Here is a 20,380-nt window from a genome sequence, read left to right as displayed (position 1 = left end):
AATCTCAAACTGAAAATATATTAAACAACAACAACAACAAATTCCAGAAAGATTTTCGAAGCAAAATCTGAATTCTCTGTGTGCTGACAGCTATGTACATAGCGTTTACCTTGTATTAGGCATTATAAGAAATCTAGAAATGATTTAACATACAGGCAAACCTCGAAAATACTGTGTATTTGGTTGCAGAGCACCACAATAAAGTGAGTGTCTCATTAAAGTAAGTCACACAAGTGTTTTGGTTTCCAAGTGGATACAAAAATTATGTTTATACTATACTGTAATCTGTTCAGTATGGCTCAATTGGTAAAGAATCTGCCTACAATGCAGGAGACTTGAGTTCTATCCCTGGCTTGGGAAGATACCCCAGAGAAGGAAATGGCAGCTCACTCCAGTGTTCTTGCCTGGAAAATCCCAAAGACAGAGGAGCCTGGGGGACTCTAGTCCATGGAGTCAGAAAGAGTTGGACACGACTGAGTGACTAACCCATCACCATGTCTAAAAAAATGTACATACCTTAATTAAAGATACTTTATTGCTGAAAAATGCTAACCATCATCTGACATCCAAAGGTTGCCATAAACCTTCAATTTGAAAACAATGCAACATCCAGAAGCACAATCAGACAAAGTGTGGCTGTATATGGGAGGACGAATGTGGGTTATATGCAACCACTATACACTGTGTAAAAGGTACTTGGGCATCTGAGGATTTTCGTGTCCTGGGGGTAGGGGTAGAGCAAGGTGGTGGTGCTAGAATAAATCCCCTGCAGATACCAAGGGATGACTGTATTTTTACATTTAAATAGCATTCATTGATCTATATTAAATAACATTAAAGGCCCAAATGAAATTATTAAAATGATTCTAATTAAGCCCATCTTGACTAATTTTTATAATATTAAAACAAATTTAGCTCCCAATTAAAATAGTAATTGCATTCTATAATGATTGCTATTCAAAACAATTTATTCAATTTTAGTAGTACTTTTGAGAAACAGTAATGCGCTATACATAAAAAAGGTATTAATATGGAAGAACAGTTACCATTTTTGAGAGGAGAAAGGAACACTTAGTGATCGCGTACTTTTATCCTGAGGAAGAAATTTTCTATTGCTTGATTTTTTTCAGAAATGATTTGTCTTGTCATTTTAACTGTAATATACAAAGGCTTAAGATAAATGGTAAAATGAAACAATTCCTTTAAAAACTCCCTGCCTTTTTCTTCCTTCCCACATAAAACAGTATTCATCTCAACTAAATTAAAATTCTCTTGTGTTCCCAAATCAGCCTCATCCTTTATTTCCTTCAGTGAAGAATGGCTAACTCCTCCATCAGTCTCCATATTTGTTTGAAAAAAGATTCTGCATAATAAATGAAAACAATTGTATTATGTATGCTCTATTCAGTAGAGCTTAAATAATGAAATTAGAGATAACAAGAGTTATTTTCTGTAAACTCACTATGGTGGCTTTCTCACCAAGAGTCTTAAACCTCAAACACTATCACAGTAGCAATTTGGCTACAAACATCCATAGGTTTTAAGACAGCAGTCTTTCATTTAATAACCCTAAGGTCTTAATCCAAGATCATTCTTCTAAATATCACAGACCTATGAGATGGCTGCACTTTACCAAGATTTTACTGAAAAAAAAAAAAGCAAAATTATAAAAATCAAAGTTAAAAGCAACATTCAATATTTGTGAAACCAATGATGTCTTATTTAGTGTCGACTATTATTGAAAAATTTGAGAAAAAGCTTAATATAGGATTAATTAGTACTTATTCAAGGCACTTTACAGACATAAATAGAACAATAAATACTTGGGGTGATATCAGTGATTATGGAAAAAAAAGTAAATGGGGGACACCCCATTTGATTTTATTAAAATTTAATTTTAATTGAACAAAGGGTTTTTTAATGCAGAATCTATGATTCTTGTGAGTTACATTTAAAGACAGTAAATGATAATAATGATGATGTAAAGTTGCCAAACAGCAGAGAAGTGACTTTCCACACTCCCCGTTCCATTTTATAAGCTTCCTAAAACTCCATCAGATAACTAAACTCTCTAAGATGGACCAAAATACCCATGGCTGATTAAAGGCAAATTTGCTGTAATCACGGTTCTGCACTTATCCACATGAAGTCAGAACAACATTCAATGTATCCTGACCGGAAAACAAACATGAAAAGCTCTACCACACACTGTGGCAGAAGATGTTTTCTGAGTGGTAATTCTGATATTTGATGTATATTCTTTATTCTTCCTAAACAACTTTGATTCTGTGTTGGCAAAGATACAGTGCTGAAGGGGGAAAAAAAAAAAAGCTTCAGTGCATGAAAACACTGAAAGAAGCTCCAGTTTCAAGTAGAATTTTTATTTCAATTTACTAGATGCTTCTGGAGAAGGAAATGGCAACCCATTCCAGTATTCTTGCTTGGAAAACCTTATGAACAGAGGAGCCTGGTAGGCTACAGTCCACGGGGTTGCATAGAGTCAGACATGACGGAGCACACACCAGATGTTTCAAGCAGACATATCTAGGAGTCTGAATCTTTTGAAAATTATAGTTCCCGCTTTATATTTCATCTGATTTAGACATTCTTAAGTTGAGATAAAGCTTCATGAGAGTTTTAAAACTTGAACTCTGGATATTGTATGCTTAAATCTGTATTATAATTTGGATCAATCATCTGACCATTTTAGAGTACATGAATAGATAGATAGCAGAGGATTGTGCTTTTGGTTGGAATTATTGCAATAGTTTTCTTAAATCTTCACTACCCCTATAAAGCTGTGACCGCAGTTACGGGATCTGAACAGTGTTACTAATAATCCCTACAAGATAGCAGACCATATTATAAAGTACCACTAACATATATGTCCTCTCTACCTGGTTGTGTCTTTTGGCCATAGGGTCAATGTTATAATCACAGTAATGTGGGAGAGTTGGCCAAATACCATAATTCAGTGACATTATTAGCTGTTCACAATTTCAGTGTGGTTTAAGGCACAGTATAAGATCAAAGAACAACAACAAAAAAAGGTAGCTGTGCTTGGAAGGAGCTGTAGCCAGCAAAGGAAGAAAAGGGAAAAAGAATACAAATCTGTTTGTAAACCAGATTCAACCTGCTTTTTCTACACTAGCTGTGGCCTGAGTTACTCTTTCTGCCCAACTACTCATGGTAACAAAAAGTCCACAGTGGGATGCTTTCCCATGATGGGTAACACAGAAAGCGTAAGGGGAGAGTCCATGAAATGACTCAAATCCCACGTGATATGTTGCTGTGTACTTAGAAGCCACCCTGGTTACAAGCCCTGATTCCTCCTGGGCTGATGATAAAGGGAGATGTAACAGTGGCTTCTAGTCAAATGACTGAGGATTTGTTGTTTGGTTGTTGCTTGTTCCTCAAGGCACCAATGGCAGGGGTTAGGGTGGGGACCTGCTAGGTCTTGAGCACTTTGGAGCTGCAATATTGAAATTTAATCCAAAGAAGATGAGAACAAAATAAATCCAGGTGCTTCTCTTGACACAGCAGTACCTGGAAAGCATTTGAACCTATATTAGCAAGCAACTTTGAATGCCATTTTAAGTCTTATAAAATGTCAATTGTGCTTGCCTCATCTTTCTCTCATCCTCATCTCACTAAACTACCATAAAAATAAGGGTAAGTTATTTTTTAAAATACCTTAAAATACACAAAGTGTTTTTTAGCACTTAAGTGCTCAAATAAACCTCATGTGTTTGGCAATTCCTACCTCCCATCTCAACTGATTCTTGTTGATTAACGAAGCATTATTACTAATAAACATTCAAGGGCTTCCCAGGTGGCACAGAGGTAAAGAATCCAGCTACCAATACAGGAGACACAGGTTCCATCCCTGAGTCAGGAAAATCCCCTAGAAAAGGAAATGGCAACCCACTCCAGTAAACTTGCCTGGGAAATCCCATGGACAGAGGAGACTGGCGGGCTACAGTCCATAAGGTCGAAAGGTGTTGGACTTGACTCAGCACAGCACAGCAGTAAACGTTCAAATACCATTAATTTTAGATAGACTCTATGATAAAAACAACCATTCATAACTATCCACTCTCAAACAAATGGTGATATGAATTTTTGCTAATTCTTAGAATTTCTTTGTAAGGAAAACAAGAGGAAATGCACAAAGAACACTTTCAAGTGATTTATTATTCCAGGTGTCTGCTTTCCAAAGAAGCAAAGTCAGCCCAAAAAATAGAAGAAAAAAGGAAAAGCAACTTTTTGGTGCTACTAATACAGTGATGCAAGGAGATACTGCAAAATAATTTAGAATAAACAGTAGGTGTATTGATGTTTGGACAACGCCTGGATATAAGCCATTTCATAGTATGTTTCACATGTAATTAGGGCCTTTACATTGATTACTTGAGATAACCATATCTTTGTTGTAATCATCATTTAGCTGATAATTTAAGAAGCTTTAAAATTGCTTTGAAATGTACTTTTCTAACAGTCTAGAGTGTTGCTAAAGTGGGTCTAAAATAGTATTTACTATTGAATATTATCTTTTATGAAGAGAAGCAAAAAGCAAGGGAGAGAGGGGAAGGTACGGCCAATCAAACAGAGTTTCAAAAAAACAGCTAGAAGAGACAAGAAAGCCTTCTTCAATGAACAATACTTGATAATAGAAGAAAATACAAAAGAGACTAGAGATCTCCAGGAAAACTAGAAATGTCAAGGGAGCATTCCACGCAAAGATGGGCACAATAAAGGATAAAAAAGGTAGAGACCTAGTAGATGCTGAAGAGATCAAGAAGAGATGGAAAGAATATATGGAAGAACTGTATTAAAAAGATCTTAATCAACCAGATTACTAGGATGGTGTGGTCAGTCACCCAGAACCAGACATTCCGGCGTGCAAAGTCAAGCGGGCCTGAAGAAGCACTGCTGTTAATAAAGCTAGTGGATGCGATGAAATTCCAGCAGAACTATTCAAATCCCTAGAGGATGATGCCATCAAGATTTTTCATTCTTTATGTCAGCAAATCTGGAACACCCAGCAGTGACCACAGGACTGAAAAAATTCAATCCTCATCCCAGTTCCCAGGAAGGGCAGTACCAAAGAATGTGCCAACCATTGGACAATCACACTCATCTCCCAGGCTAGTAAGATCATGCTTAAAAGCTCGCATGCTAGGCTTCAGCATTATGCAAACTAAAAACTGCCAGATGTCTAAACTGGGATTAGAAAAGGAACTAGAGAGGAACTAGAGATCAAATTGCCAACATTAGCTGGATTATAAAGCAAAGGAATTTCAGTAAAACATCTATCTCTGTTTCATCACTATGCTAAAGCCTTTGTATGGATCATGACAAACTGTGGAAAGCTCTTAAGACAGATGGGAATGCCAGACCATTTATCTGTCTCCTGAGAAACCTGTATCCGGGTCAAAAAGCAACAGTTAGAATGCTTTATGGATCAACTGATTAGTTCAAGATCGAGAAAGGAGTACGACAGGGCTGTTTGCTGTCATCCTGTTTGGTTGGTTGGATGACATCACTGACTCAATGGACATGAGTTTGAGTAAACTCCGGGAGTTGGTGATGGACAGGGAGGCCTTGCATGCTGCAGTCCACAGGGTCACAAAGAGTCAGACACCACTGAGCGACTGAACTGAACTGAACAGTTTGTTTAACCTATACGCTAAGCACATCGTGAGAAATCCGGGCTGGATGACTTATAAGCTGGACTCAAGGCAGGCGGGAGAAACATCAACAACCCCAGATACCACTCTAATGGCAGAAAGTGAAGAGGAACTAAAGAGCCTCTTGATAAGGGTGAAGGAAGAGAGTGAAACAGCCAGCTTAAGACTAAATATTTAAAAAAAATAAGATAATGGCAGTGCTGTGCTGTGCCTAGTTGCTCAGTCATGTCTGACTCTTTGCAACCCAAGGACTGTAGCCCGCCAGGCTCCTCTGTCCATGGGGATTCTCCAGGCAAGAATGCTGGAGTGGCTTGCCATGCCCTCCTCCAGGGGATCTTCCCAACCCAGAGACTGAACCCAGGTTTCCCACATTCCAGGCGGATTCCTCACTGTCTGAGCCAGCAGGGAAGCCCTGTATCTGACCCCATTACTGCATGAAGATGGAAGGGGAAAAGGTGGAAGTAGTGACAGATTTCCTCTTCTTGGGCTCGAAAATCACTGCAGATGGTGACTGAAGCCATGAAATCAGCAGACAATTGCTTTTCTTGACAGGAAAGCGATGACAAACCTAGACAGTGTGTTGAAAAGCAGAGACATTACTCTGCCGACAAAGGCCCATATAGTCAAGGCTATGATCTTCCCAGTGGTCATGCATGGTTCTGAGAGGTGGACCGCAAAGAAGGCAGAACATTAAAAAATTAATACCTCTGAACTGTGGTGCTGGAGAAGACTCCTGAAAGTCCCCAGGACGGCAAGGAGATCAAACCAGTGAATCTTAAGGGAGATCAACCCTGAATATTCACTGGAAGGACTGATGCTGAAGCTGAAGTTCCAGTATTTTGGTCATCTGATGTGAACAGACAACTCATTGGATAAGTCCTGGATGCTGGGAAAGATTAAGGGCTGAAGGAGAAGTGGGCATCAGAGGATGAGATAGCTGGACAGCATCACCAATGCAATGAACATGAACTTGAGAAAACTCTGGGAGACAGTGAGGGACAGTGAGGGGTCACAAAGAGTTGGACATGACTGGGAGACTGAGCAACAATATTATGTTTTATTGGGTTAAAATCCAAAAGGAAATCTTTTTTCTAGTAAAAATTCCTATGATTTAGAATTTCAAAATCTAGGTTTAATTTTATTGTTATTTAACTCTTTTATTCTACTATTTCCACCTATTATATTTTTTTTCCTGAGTTCACTTTTTTCATTGCTGTCCTATGCCATTACTGACTGAACAGCTTTAACTAAAAACATTTTATCCAACACATATCTGAGAATTTTCATCCTAAAATATAATATTCAGCAACAGAAGCTGTGTGCCATCTTTCCCTGAAGGTGAATTTTTCAGAGGTTTGATACTGCCATTCCCACGGGATGAGACAGTGCAGATGGGTTACAGAAGTTCTCATTAAATCTGGGTACAAAACACCACGTGGAAATGAAAACAAAAATAGCCCTATTGTTCCAGCATTTGAATCCTTCTTACCAATTATTTAGCAGCATTAATCAATGTCATAAACAACAAAATAATAGTTGTAATGTTTTGTATGATCCTTATATGCATTTTTAAAGTAATCACAGACTATTGCTTTAGTTTTCAGAAACTGCATACCCTCTCTATGACATGTTTCATGTTCTCTACAAACAACAAACTTCAAATAGAATTCATTAAATGAATTTCATGTATAATCCTGTGTGCTTGTCCTCAAATTCAGTTGCTCAGTCGTGTCTGACTATTTGTGACTCCATGGACGGTAGCCCGCCAGGCTCCTCTGTCCATGGGATTTCCCAGGCAATAATACTGGAGTGGGTTGCCATTTCCTTCTCCAGGGAATCTTCCTGACCCAGAGATCAAACCCATGTCTCCTGCCTTGGCAGGTAGATTCTTTACAGCTGAGCCACAAGGGAAGCCTAAGAATAGCCTAAGACACCTTTAGACAGTTTTAATACATGATACAGTAATCTAAATGTAAAAATATTTCATGTAGAGTCTGTCTTCACCAAACACTTATCTCTATGGCCTGAAGAGGTGGTGTGACTTCCAGGTAATAAGAGACAAGATTATTCTTCCTGACCTGTATGGCATTTTAACTTAACTGTTAACTATAGCATATGCAAGATTACTCTGAATTTTGCAGCTAAGTTAAAGGCATTTTATCCAAAAATTGCAGAGATTTATTAAGTCACATCAAAGTTATTTGTTTCCATACAGATCACAATAATTCAATGGGGACTATGCTAATTTTAAATGGTATTTCTCACAATTATGTTCAAATGATTTTCTATGGCTGGGGTACACATTTAGAGAACTTAACTTCAGCATTCCTCTAAATCTTTTTCGATACCGTGCCTTCTAAGAATAAGACTTTCAGTTCTTTTGAGAATATAAATCAGCAAACTTAGAAAAGAGAATGAAAAGAAAAATCTGAAATGAACAAAACGTGTAATCTTCCCAATCTACTCTTGAAAGTGAAAGTGAAAGTACCTCAGTCATGTCCGACTCCCTGTGAAACCATGGACTATACAGTCCTTGGAATTCTCCAGGCCAGAATACTGGAGTGGGTAGCCTTTCCCTTCTCCAGGGGATCTTCCTAACCCAGGGATCGAACCCAGGTCTCCTGCACTGCAGGTGAATTTTTTACCAGCTGAGCCACAAGGAAATCTATTCTTGCTTGGGCACAATCTGAAGTCTGCTAACAATAGCTGTGTCCAAAAGACCCAAGTGGCAGAGAAATTTGATGGAAGAAGATCACAGCAGGTAGCCAGAGTTCAAGTTTTCCTCAAACACCTTTTTCTCTGTAGCCCCTGTCACTTGCAGGGAGCCCAGCTGCAGTGGGCAGCATTCTCGCCTTCAAGAGGACCCCACGTGGCCCTAGAGAAGCGGGCACCAAAGCAAGAAAACCCCAATGGCAGAATCAGACAGAATTTGGGGGATCTGGCCACAAAATGATAACTGGTGAAAATCCATCTTCACCAAGGTGACCTCCAGTTAACCGACAGCTTCTCCTGTCGATGAGGTTGTCCCCTCGGAAGGTAAATACTGTTTCCTACAATGCTGTCCTTGTCCAGTCCATTTTCAGGCTGAACATTTTCAGGTCCTCTTTGGGAACTGGCTTTATAGCCAACCTAGGAACCACACAAGCAAAATTGGTCTCATTAGTTTAAGGTCAAGCCTCACAGAAAACAGCAAGCACAGCCTCTTAGGCCCTGAAACCTTAGAAAAGAAACGGGACCCCACAGCTTGGAATCCCTTTGCCCCTGTTTACACTGGTCAGAAATTAACACGTAAAACAACCACCAGCAGGCAGCCATACAAAAATCTTGTTGCTGAGTCCCTAAGTTGTGTCTGATTCTGTGGCCCCATGGACTGACCCCACGCCAGACTTCCCTGTCCTTCGTGAACTTCCCTTAACTGCTAAACTTCTTCTTACTAGAAACTGATTCATGACATTTTTCAATTATGGATTTAGAGTTTACACTTACATGCATAATTAAGGCATGGCTTAAAAATCTCCAGCCTTATTTCTAATTTTAAATAATATAAATAGGAATATCTCTATTCTATTTTGATCTGAAAATTAGCAATAATTATTTGCAACTCCAGAATCTCACCAAATGGTGGCACAGTAGCATGACTTTTTTCAGGCTAATACTGAATTTCATTCCTAACAAGACTTATTTCAGCTGTGTGTGTGCTATAATATTCCCTTGCATTTAAAAAGTCAAAGGAAGTGTAAAGAGGTATTGGTCTAATTAACAGAGATATTAGCAGTTTTCCAAGGTTTTCAGTACCAAATTTCATGTTTTGTTTTAATCAATGACTATCTTTACTTGAATTTTATAACAATTTTTAAAAAATTTTATACAACGGCATCTGTTCAAGAACCCAAGAACAGCATTTGCAGAGCAATGAACTTGAGATATCAGTATTATCCCTATTGCAGTGATATTATAAATCTCTTAACTCAACATCCATTCACTCATTAAATATATACTCTGTCAGGCAGCATGCAAGGATTTGGGGAAAAAATGGTAGCACAAGACAGACAGCTCCTGCTGCACAGATTGAGGGAAAGACAGACGGATATCTCTTGTCAAGATTCATACATGCTAGCATCTGCAGAAGAAAAAAATAGGGAGACATATCCGAGTGGACTTTCCTATAAAAGTTGACTTTTACCTGTGCCATGGACTATGGCATCTGCTGTGTTATTTGACAAGCTTTCAGAAACATCCTAGTTATGTGATATGTTAAAGATGAAGTTATTTACATTTCTCTCAGCTTACTTTTGGGCTTCCCTGGTGGCTCAGACGGTAAAGAATCTGCCTACAATGAGGGGGGCCCGGGTTTGATCCCTGAGTTTAGAAGATGCCATAGAAGTGGAGAATGGAATGACTACCCACTCCAGTATTCTTGCCTGGAGAATTCCACGGACAAAGAAGCCTGGCAGGCAGTCTATGGGGTCACCAAGAGTCAGACATGACTGAGCAACTAACACTTTCAGCTTACTTTTGCTATTTCAGTTTTGGCTCCATTAGAAGTGTGATTATATAGCATACCAGCTTCTCAAGGTCACTCCATCAATACTCTGGGACGATCTATTCTCACATTCAGACTCTTTCTATGATCATTATATATTGCAAGATTTACCCCAGAACAAGGATTGTCAACCCTACCCACTCAACTGATGAGAAACAAAAAAGCAAGATAATGCCATTTGCAGCAACATGGATGGGCATAGAGGTTATCACACTAAGTGAAGTCAGATAGAGAAAGAAAAATATCATGTGATATCACTTATATGTGGAATTAAAAAAAAAATGGTGCAAAGGAACTTATTTACAAAACAGAAATAGAGGCACAGATGTAGAAAACAATAGTTACCCAGAGAAAAAGGCAGGGAGGAGTAAATCGGGAGATTTGAACTGACATATACACAGTGTCATATATAAAATAGATAACTAATAAGGACACAGGGAACCCTAATGGGAAAAGATTCTAAAAAGAGTGGATATATATATATATATATATACATGTAACTGATTCAGTTTGCTGAGACTAACACATCATAGATCAACTATACTCCAATAAAAAAGTTCAAAGTCATTTTGGAGCAAACCTTACTAGTTTATAAAAGAACCGCTGAAATGTCCCTTTAGTTGTGTAGGTATGATGTAAATAGACACCCCACTTGAGAAAGAAGGGTTGAAGGGTAAGGGGGTTTTGCTGCCTTAGGCCAAACCAGGAGCTCCACCGTGCAGGGAGATGAGGTTGCATCTGTGGTCTTACACCCTTTGCTCTGTGGAGCTTTTCCATTTGAATAAAGAAGGGACTGATGTTAAATTGGTGGGAGTCAGAAACTCCTCAGGGAGGAAAGGCCTTATAAACCAAAAATGCCTTCTCTTTGTATTCAAAATGTTGAAGTCTTGTTTCATCTATTGGAAAGGTCTTCACAGAAGTCAGCAGTTAGTAGAAGCCAAAGTTTAGGACATCCCAAAAAAGGAAGGATTGTTGACCAGTGCCCAAGAATCAACAAGCAAACAGATACGGCTGAAGATAATGGGTTCTGGAGACCTTGTAGCTGCCCATTCAAGTACCTGTGCCACCCAGCACATCACAGGGGCACTGACCTGAGTGTGTTTCCGCCAGAGCGCCTCCCAGAGGCCCTGATGCTGGCACCTCGGGCCTGGGTGATGCTGCCAGGTGCCTGGTGCAGGGCGGTGAAGGGGTGCTCTCAGCAGATCCACCCAAGTCTGTCTGTTTTCTTTCAAATGACAGCAAGCAGAACTGACCCTTTGAACTCAAAGTTCAATTGAGGGATTTTGGTGGAAGTGAGAACACTGGAGGAAGAAGACTACTTTTCCTGTGTAAAGAATCGGTGGGCTAAGTGTGATGACTATTTGGCTAGGACAAGAAAAAAAAATAGCATCTGTTGGCAATCATATTTAAATACCTGCTTTCTCTCTATTAAGGCTGTGACCTGTTTATGACCACTTGTACAACAGAAAATAGCTTATATTAGTTATTGATAGGAAATCATAAAATATTGTAATACCTTGAACGTTCATAGCATATCAAGAACTCTTACTGCTAAACACAGGTGACAGGTTAACCTTGAAAAAAAATCTTCACTAGGACACATATGAGCATGTTCTAATATGTATATCATATATATATATAAACATATATTTATTTCACAGAATACTGTGGCAAATACAAATTAGTACATTTTATAGACAATTTGTTTTTTACTATATATTCAGATAATCAGCAGAGACAAAGATTGTTCACCCTTTCAACTAAGTGTATTTCTAGGTCAGATGATTTGCCCTGGCGTCCAGGAATTTGTAAAGTCACCAGGAAATTTAAATTATTTAAATAGTTTTTCTCCTATTAAATCAGTGCATTGGGGTGGGGGAGACAATAAAGCACAGTGGCCACCAGAGGGACTAAAGCTGAAAACAGTGAACAGTTTCCAGACAATTAGAGTTTGACAGTGCTTTTTCCAAGACTGTCTACCTGTCTTCACAGCTGTTTTATGCCTTGACACTTTTCAGGTGCGAGCACTACTTACTTAAGCAATCTATCCTTCCTTCCCTTTGGCCCTGGTGTTATGGGGAGGTGATGCTGATGGCAGCCACTCCGCATTTACCCTAATATTGGCAAAAAGCCTCATTTGGTTCAGTTCTTCCCACATTTTCAGCGGGCGTGTCTTCTCTATTCAGTAGTCACCAGCAGCCTTGGCTTACAAGATCCAAAAGCCCTTTAACAATGAGTCATTAAAAGGTGGCAGGAAGAATATGAGACCCCACACAGATGGGAGTGTCCTTGAGTGAAGAGTGGGATTAAACACTGGGTGTCTGAGGAAGGGATGGGAAAGGATCCAGCAGGCGAAGAGCCAACAGTGACTTCACACAACAGCTCTGTCAGTCTGTTCACGCTGCTATCACAGCCTCCCTGAAACTGGGTGGCTTATACAGAGAAATGTATCTACTCTGGAGGCCACAGCTCTGAAACAGAGTGCCAGCATGATCGTGATCTGGTCAGACCCCTCTTTGGGGTTGTATATGACCATTGTCTCATTGTGTCCTCACCTGGCAGAGAGACGATGAGGGAGCTCTGTGTGGTCCCTTTATAAGGGCACTAATCTCATTCAGGAGGGCTTCACCCACACGACCTCATCACCTCCCAGACGACTCCCTCCAAATGCCATTGCACCTGAGGTTAGGATTTCAACCCATGAAGTCTGGAGGGACTCACCTTCAGTCCACTACAGGCTTTTAGACAAGGTATTTCTCTGCAAGTGATGCAGAATCAGCAAAACCAAGAAACGCTGGATCAGAATACACACCCACCATGTCCTTTTTTTACTACCGCACTAGCAACGTGCCACCATCTAACTGTTTTGTAGCATTTGCATATTCACTCTCTCATTCCCAAAATATGTCTCAATGCTTCCTTTAGTTCTCTCATTTGGCCTTTTACAAGCTACATGTTGGTTTCTAGTTCATAATGTTAACCACCTTAGATTTTGGAGTACATGTATTTTTAAATCATACTTGATTTAGATAATTTCGTGTCTGATTTATTTTTAGTATTAATAAATAAGCTAAATAAAGCTGGGATAACTGCTGTTCTTTGCAATCACCACTGGGACATTTTTATGCCATTAAAATAGTGTCTATTTTTTCCTTAGGGACAGAGCACTTTGTGGCACAGGTATTAACAGAGTACCTAAGAAATTAAAATTCAGGAAAACTACACCACAGCCTGTAAAAATAAAGTATTTTCTGCTCCAACTTGAAAATGGCCAAGAAATATAGAATTTGAAGGCAGGCTTAGTTTTGTCTCCAGACAAATTTTGGTAAGCTCACAGTTAAGCCATGGAGAGCATTTTTCCTGAGAAGTTCTGCTGCGTCTGTTTCTTAATCATTTCGTATGTCAAGATAAGCTTATCTATATATCACGAAGCCTCTCTGAAATATAGCTTACTCAGGGGGGAAAAATGCTATCTTAATGTATTATGCCATAATTAATCACACTCAGTCCAGAAGGATAAAGATTCTTTTGAAAAACAGGAAATAAAATAAAGGGGGTTAAGATCCAATAATAGGTTCTCTAAATGAGTTTAGAGCCTTTGTTTTTCTGTTGCTTCTTAATCTAGAAGGTTGGAGGACACTGTCATGAACACTGAAGGAACTTTATTCTTCTCCTAGAGCGGCTTCTCCCTGGCAAAACAATTAGGCGATTAAAGGGGTTTACGCGGGGCATCAACGTGGCCTAAAACGGATTTGTACTTGACATTACTAGTAAATGAAATTCACTGGGGAAAATCTGACTCACATGGGCTTTTATGTAAAGGCAACACTATCAGTCAGTCAGTGTTGGGGGAGGGGCAAGAGGGAGACAAAATCAGCAGTACCAGATGTTGAAAAGCCAAATTATTCAGCTACTGGATTTCTTTTTTTTTTCCCAGGGGTTGCTTGACAAACAGATATGTGCTCAATTGTCCAAATAAAATGGACTTTCATCTGCTTTCCAAAGACTATTGGAAAGCAGATAAAATTCCAAGAATGAAAACAATCTCTGCAATAAAAAAAAAAAAAAAAAAAAAAAATCTGCAACTCAACAATTTGCAGGAAAAGAACCTAATATTCATCATAACAGAGAACTGATGAATACTTACAGCCTTAAAATTTTGTGAGCATTAACTAATACTACTTTTTAAAAAACTCACAGTTCCTTCCTTGTCATTGGTATCGTGCTTTCCTTTATTGGAATAAAAAGGATATACGCTGGCTAAGTGACAAAAATGGTCCACCTCCCCAAACTGCCACCTTTGTCTTAACTCTTGAAGACATGACTCTTAAATATCTTATCATGCTCCTGTATTGCATATATTGTTTGTATATGTTGTAGAACAGTAATTTCCTCCTTTCCTTTTATACTGTAAAGTCCTTGAGGGATGAGCTTTTAGATACTAGACAGTAAGCACTAGCATCAGTGCTTTGATACCAGGCATTGTTGGCCTGCTGAAAAAATGAACGCATGGCCTGAAGACTTCACCACAGGAACAGAAGTTGATTTCTCTGTGAAAAAAGGAAGTTTTCACTTAGTTATCATCACTGTTAGACTGAAACCTGTCCCTTTATTCTTTATATCCTGGTTCACTTCTAAAAGCCTCAGTTGTTAAGACTGCCATTTGTTGTGTACTTCCCAGAATATGAACTTATAGGTCCTGTTCTAAACTGTAGACTTTTTCATTTGACTGTAATTTCCATGCTCATAGTTTATTACCCTGCATATCACATGTTTTGGGGGTTTTAGTTCAACTGGTAACCTAACGAGCTGATGTTAGACGCAGTGGTTAATTTATTAATTGGTGTGTTGAAAAGTATTAATGAAGATGTCCCTAGTGCATTAACTAGTCACCAGATAAAGGAGACTACCAGCTGCTCTTCAATTAACTAATTTCTCCTGCCATAGTGACTGAATATCAAGTGCAGTAGAGTTAGGCATGCAGAGCCCAGGAATGTCACATACGCTGCCCTTAGAAGTGCTAATATCTTCAGGGATATTACTGTAACTATGAAAACTTCTTAGAGTAGAAACCCAGCTCATGGAGTCCTGCATCGTAAGACTCTTTAAAGTACCTCTGATATCAGGACTGATCATGAAACACGTGGGTCAGACCAGGAACAGGGAGCCAGTCAAATGAGTTGGGTGGCAAGTAGCACATGTGTGAGTGTTGTTCTGCTACATGTCTCTGGTGGAAGGCAGAGATCACAGGTCCCACAGCATCAGTTAACAGCGTCCTGCATTGTGGGAAGGTCTGTCTCTAGGAGGGTGCCCTGTGGTGCAGCCAGTTAAATAAGACCAGCACTTGGGAAGCAGTAGAGCTGAATCAGTTTCCTTATTTAAAGAGGGATTTGCATTCCATCTGCTTTAATCACTATATGGCCTTCAGCAAGTGACTTGGAACTGAGCCCTAGTTTTCTAAACTGAACAATGGAGTGAGTAACACTTTCTACAAAGTTGCTATTGAACTTCAATGAAACAGAAACAAGTGTTAAGTGCCTAGTTCACTGCTTGGTCCAGATACAAAAGATGTGTATCCATCACGTTGCAGTAGCTGACTTAGAAATGCAGGAGGACCATTAATATTTCTCTGCCTTTAGGCCAGCTGATCTCAGCATGCATGCCATCTCAGAAGACAGGAAAGGGTGGGACAAATTGAGAGTGTAGCATTGAAACCTCTGCATTACCATATGTAAAACAGACAGCCAGTGGGAATTTGTTGTAGGATGCAGGGAGCTCAAACCCAGTGCTCTGTGACAAGATAGAGGGGTGTGGTGAAAAAGGGGGTGTGAGGGAGGTTCTAAAGGGAGTGGACAAACGTATACCCATGGCTGATTCATGTTGATGTACAGCAGAAACCAACTCAATATTTTAAAGCAATTGTCCCCCCAAAAAATAAATTAAAAACAAATGGAAGGAAAAGGCAAGGGAAGGGATCATACATATAATGGCCAGATATCCAGAGAAGGCAGACAAGACCTGGAGCAACTTACAAGGAGACAAGGAATAGGGCAATTATGTGTGTATTGATCTTTTTTGTGCTTAACCTCATGCTTTTGAAAAAGAAACTAAAACAAGTATATGTGAAGTTTTTTGTTTTTTTTTTTTTAAACAAAATTTCCCATAAATTAGGTTTGGAGAAAAGTACAAACAAAAAAAACTACAATAATAAAACTTCATTTAAATGTGTGCATTGCGCTTAGTCGCTTGGTCATGTCCTACTCTTTGCAACCCCATGGACTGTAGCCCACCAGACTCCTCTGTCCATGGGGATTCTCCAGGCAAGAATACTGGATTGATTTGCCATGTCCTCCTCCAGGGAATCTTCCCATCCAAAGGGTTGAACCCAGGTCTCCCGCACTGCCATCCTTTGCTAAAAGTAGCTTCTAAAGAAAAATTGGAGAGGAAATGTCACCAAGAGATAGGAATGAACAACTAGTTGAGCTTGCTTTTTATTTAGGCAAAGTAGAATTTAACTTTAAATAACTGAATTAAATATAATAATTTCTTCCTTGAAACTAAAGTCCATAAAGAATATGATGCTTTAACATTGTGATTTTGCTGAAACTTAAGAAAGGTAGGTGGGACAGCTCATCAACTAATGCAGCCATTTCCTTATAATACTGTTCTTATTTAGAAAAGGGAATAATTTCAAAAGATCAAGAAAAAAGTCCATGCCAAATGATGTATTTTGCAGAAGTTCCATTTATAACCTGTTAAACTTTGAGAGAGACCCATTTAAAAGACGAGAGAATATCATGGATCTGCCTTAATAGTTCATTAAAACTCTGGTACTGGCCTGGAGATCTATTCATATTACAGCCTCATAATATGAAGCAGTGGAAGGGAAAAAAATGCAATGACCTTGAAAAACCTCAAATAAATTGAGTCTATAAACTTCGCTGTCTCCTTCATGGGTATTGCAATGCGTTTTCCTCTTTCTTTTTAATATATGGCCTGAGTTCGAAACAAAACAGAAAATGGCCATTTTATCACGTTTTTGAAAGGAGGGAGATTGAATCCTGCAGTGAAAAAAGTTCCGGATAATATAGACTAATATTAATTACAAATATTATGCAAAATGGCATGCCAAATTAATTACTGATGAGCTATTTTGGTGGAAATGTGCCAAGATTCAGATTGTGTTGGGCAGAGTGGCTCAGTAATAAATATTTAACACACTGTGGGATATTCGGGTTGCCCTGGTCAGCTGTTCATTTCCTTTGATCCCTGGAAACTAATTTTTGTTGCAGTCAACTGTAACTGATTGCAGACAGCTTTTTTCTTTTTTTCCCCTTAAACCAGGCACCTAATGCACATTTTCCCATTTGCTTTTCATCTGATTGTATCTCTCTCACAGAGAAAGCAATGAGACATGCTACCTGGGTTTGTTGCCAGCTGCTATCTGTTCATCATTTAATTCTTTAGATTTTAATCTAATCTATCTGATATTTCCACTTGATTTAAAATAAGGCATTTCTATAGTGAAAATCACTTTTGACTCTAGTTTAAAAGCAGCATGACTTTACTAACATTTTTTCCTATTAACAAGTAAGTTGTCATTTAAGTACTGCATTTTATAAACCAATAGCACTATTATTTACTTGAAGTCTTATCCTAATGTGTCTTCTTGTTCCATTTCCAAATTTGATATTTCAAAATAATGAGTTGGATATGTTAGCATGTATTAGAGATGTCAATATAATATGTAAATCATTCAACTTATGTATCTGTACCTCCATTTATCATGATGATGATGGTGAAATTTTTAAATAGAATTCCTAAGTTACTGTAGCTTCTAAGACTAAACAGAAAATTATTTAGCATGTTTTTATTCTTTGATAAAATACCACGGATTAGATAATTAAACCACATACTCTACTTCCAAGCACAAATATTAAACTAATTTCAATTATGCTTTTAAACATAGATGCAAAATTTTGAATTCCTGTGCTGCCTTAAAATGGATAACTTTCCCATATAATTTTTCCAGAATCATTTAGAACTGCATTAGCCAATGGTACCCACTAGCTATCTATGGCTATTTGGTTTTAAGTGTAAATTATTAAATTAAATCAATTATTAAACTCTTCAGTTGTCTTAGTCACATCCCAGGGCTCAACAGCAACATGCACTGGGGGTTACTGAATTGCACAAATATTTTTACATAATGTTCTACTAGACAGCATTGTCTTAGAATGTTATTTTATTTTCCTAACTTGTGACTTTTAATATTCACTCATCTCAGAAATGCATCACCATAAAATAAGTTACCATGTATTAAGGACTTGTATGCCAAGCACCATACTTGATGAAATGTAATAATATAAAGCCAAAATCACAACTAATTACACATCTGTTTGAAAGCTGATGTTAACAAATGATTATATTTTGAGAAATATACTTTTCCTTTGATAACCTTTAAAAAGAACTTATTTAAAAACAAAGTTTTCAATATTAAGGATTGAAATCTACTCAACCACAAAGAGATTATGATATTCCCTTATTCTTATGTATATTTAATACAAATGCTAGTAAAATTTTCCCAAACCTCAACTAGAGAAAAAAAATAACTAAAGTTGATTAATAGCAAAATAAGATGAAGTGGGTGAAATACCTACCAGAGGTTAATATAATATATATTTGTAATATATTTGTAATATATTTATAATATATTTGTAATATATTTGTATATATTTGTAATATATTTGTATATATTTGTAATATATTTGTAATATTTGTAATATAATTATATATTTGTGTGTGTATATATGTGTATACATACATAATATATATGTATGATTAAGTAATTTACTATTATACTTCAACTTATTATAAACCTTACACATAGATCTAATTTTTCGTACCTGAGAACTGTAGCATTAAATGCTTCTTTTCTCTCATATGTGTCTAAATCTTACAATAAAAATGCTAATAGTTTTTTAAGGCCAAATTATAAATGGCACTAATTATCATAGATGTGTTATTCCTCAGAATGCTATATTTATCTTACACTATTTTAAAAGTCTAATTAAAGTATCTTCAACTTTTATGAAACCTTCCCTATTTTTAAATGCTTCTTTAAAGAATTTGCTTTGTTATATAAGGTTAAAAGTGTTTACGTGCTCCGTGCTAACTGTATTTGCGAATTGTCACTGTAAAGTTTAGTCCCTGTGGAAGGCCCTCCTTAAGGCGTGCAGTGCAAACCTACATCTCTGTGCTCAGCCACTGAAACTATGTCATCGTTCCCTTTGATTTTATTTGAACACTTGGGAAGATTACTGCACATCCTTAACTAAGTATCAAGAACAAAACATGCTCACTAATGAGATGACACCAGTCTTTGGATCTGAAGCTGAAAGCCTTTGGCAGGTACAATTCTATGCCTGGGATCCTACTACATCTAACTGAATATTCTGGAATACCTAACCTCATTTATTTATTCATTAATATACTCATTTAAAAAGTGTCTGAATACCTATCATATACCAGGTGCTGGTCTAGGAATACAAAAATAGAACAGTCCTTGTCTAAAAGTTCTTAGAACACAGGAGAACAGAGATATGGGGAGAAATAATCAAAATGCATTATTTTAACTGCAATCAAATGGACATGTATAAGCTATTAAGGAAATACAGTCAATGATTACCTAAGCCATTACTGTGGATCATTACCTAGGTGCCTATGAAAGTTTCTTAGGGAAATATTACCTTAGAGAACTACCAAAGTCTGAGCAGGAATTAGTCAGGTATAGTGGAACTAATTAGAAGCACATTGGACAGATGTCTAAGCATAGACATAGAAGCCAAACCTGGCACTGTTTCTCAAGGTTACTCTAGACCACAATAAATTATGATAATTATTCATAATTATGCCTATACGGCAGAAAGTTTTATGGTTCCCTCAATACCCATTCTTCTCCTCCTTTCCTTTAAGATGGAATCCAGAATTATAGCTGAGCATGCGGCTGACCATCTAAAGCCTGCATTTCCAGACTCCCCTATAACTACGCACAGGCATACGACCAAGTCTTGGCCAGAGGTGCAGGAGCAAAAGCGCATTGTGTAATTTCCAAGCCATGCCTTTAAGGGGAAGAGCCATGACTTCT

The sequence above is a fragment of the Cervus elaphus genome, chromosome 32 (assembly GCF_910594005.1).
Source record: "Cervus elaphus chromosome 32, mCerEla1.1, whole genome shotgun sequence".
NCBI classification, from domain to species: domain Eukaryota; kingdom Metazoa; phylum Chordata; class Mammalia; order Artiodactyla; family Cervidae; genus Cervus; species Cervus elaphus.
The sequence above is the reverse complement of the archived record's forward strand: the minus strand, read 5'-3'. Positions refer to the sequence as shown.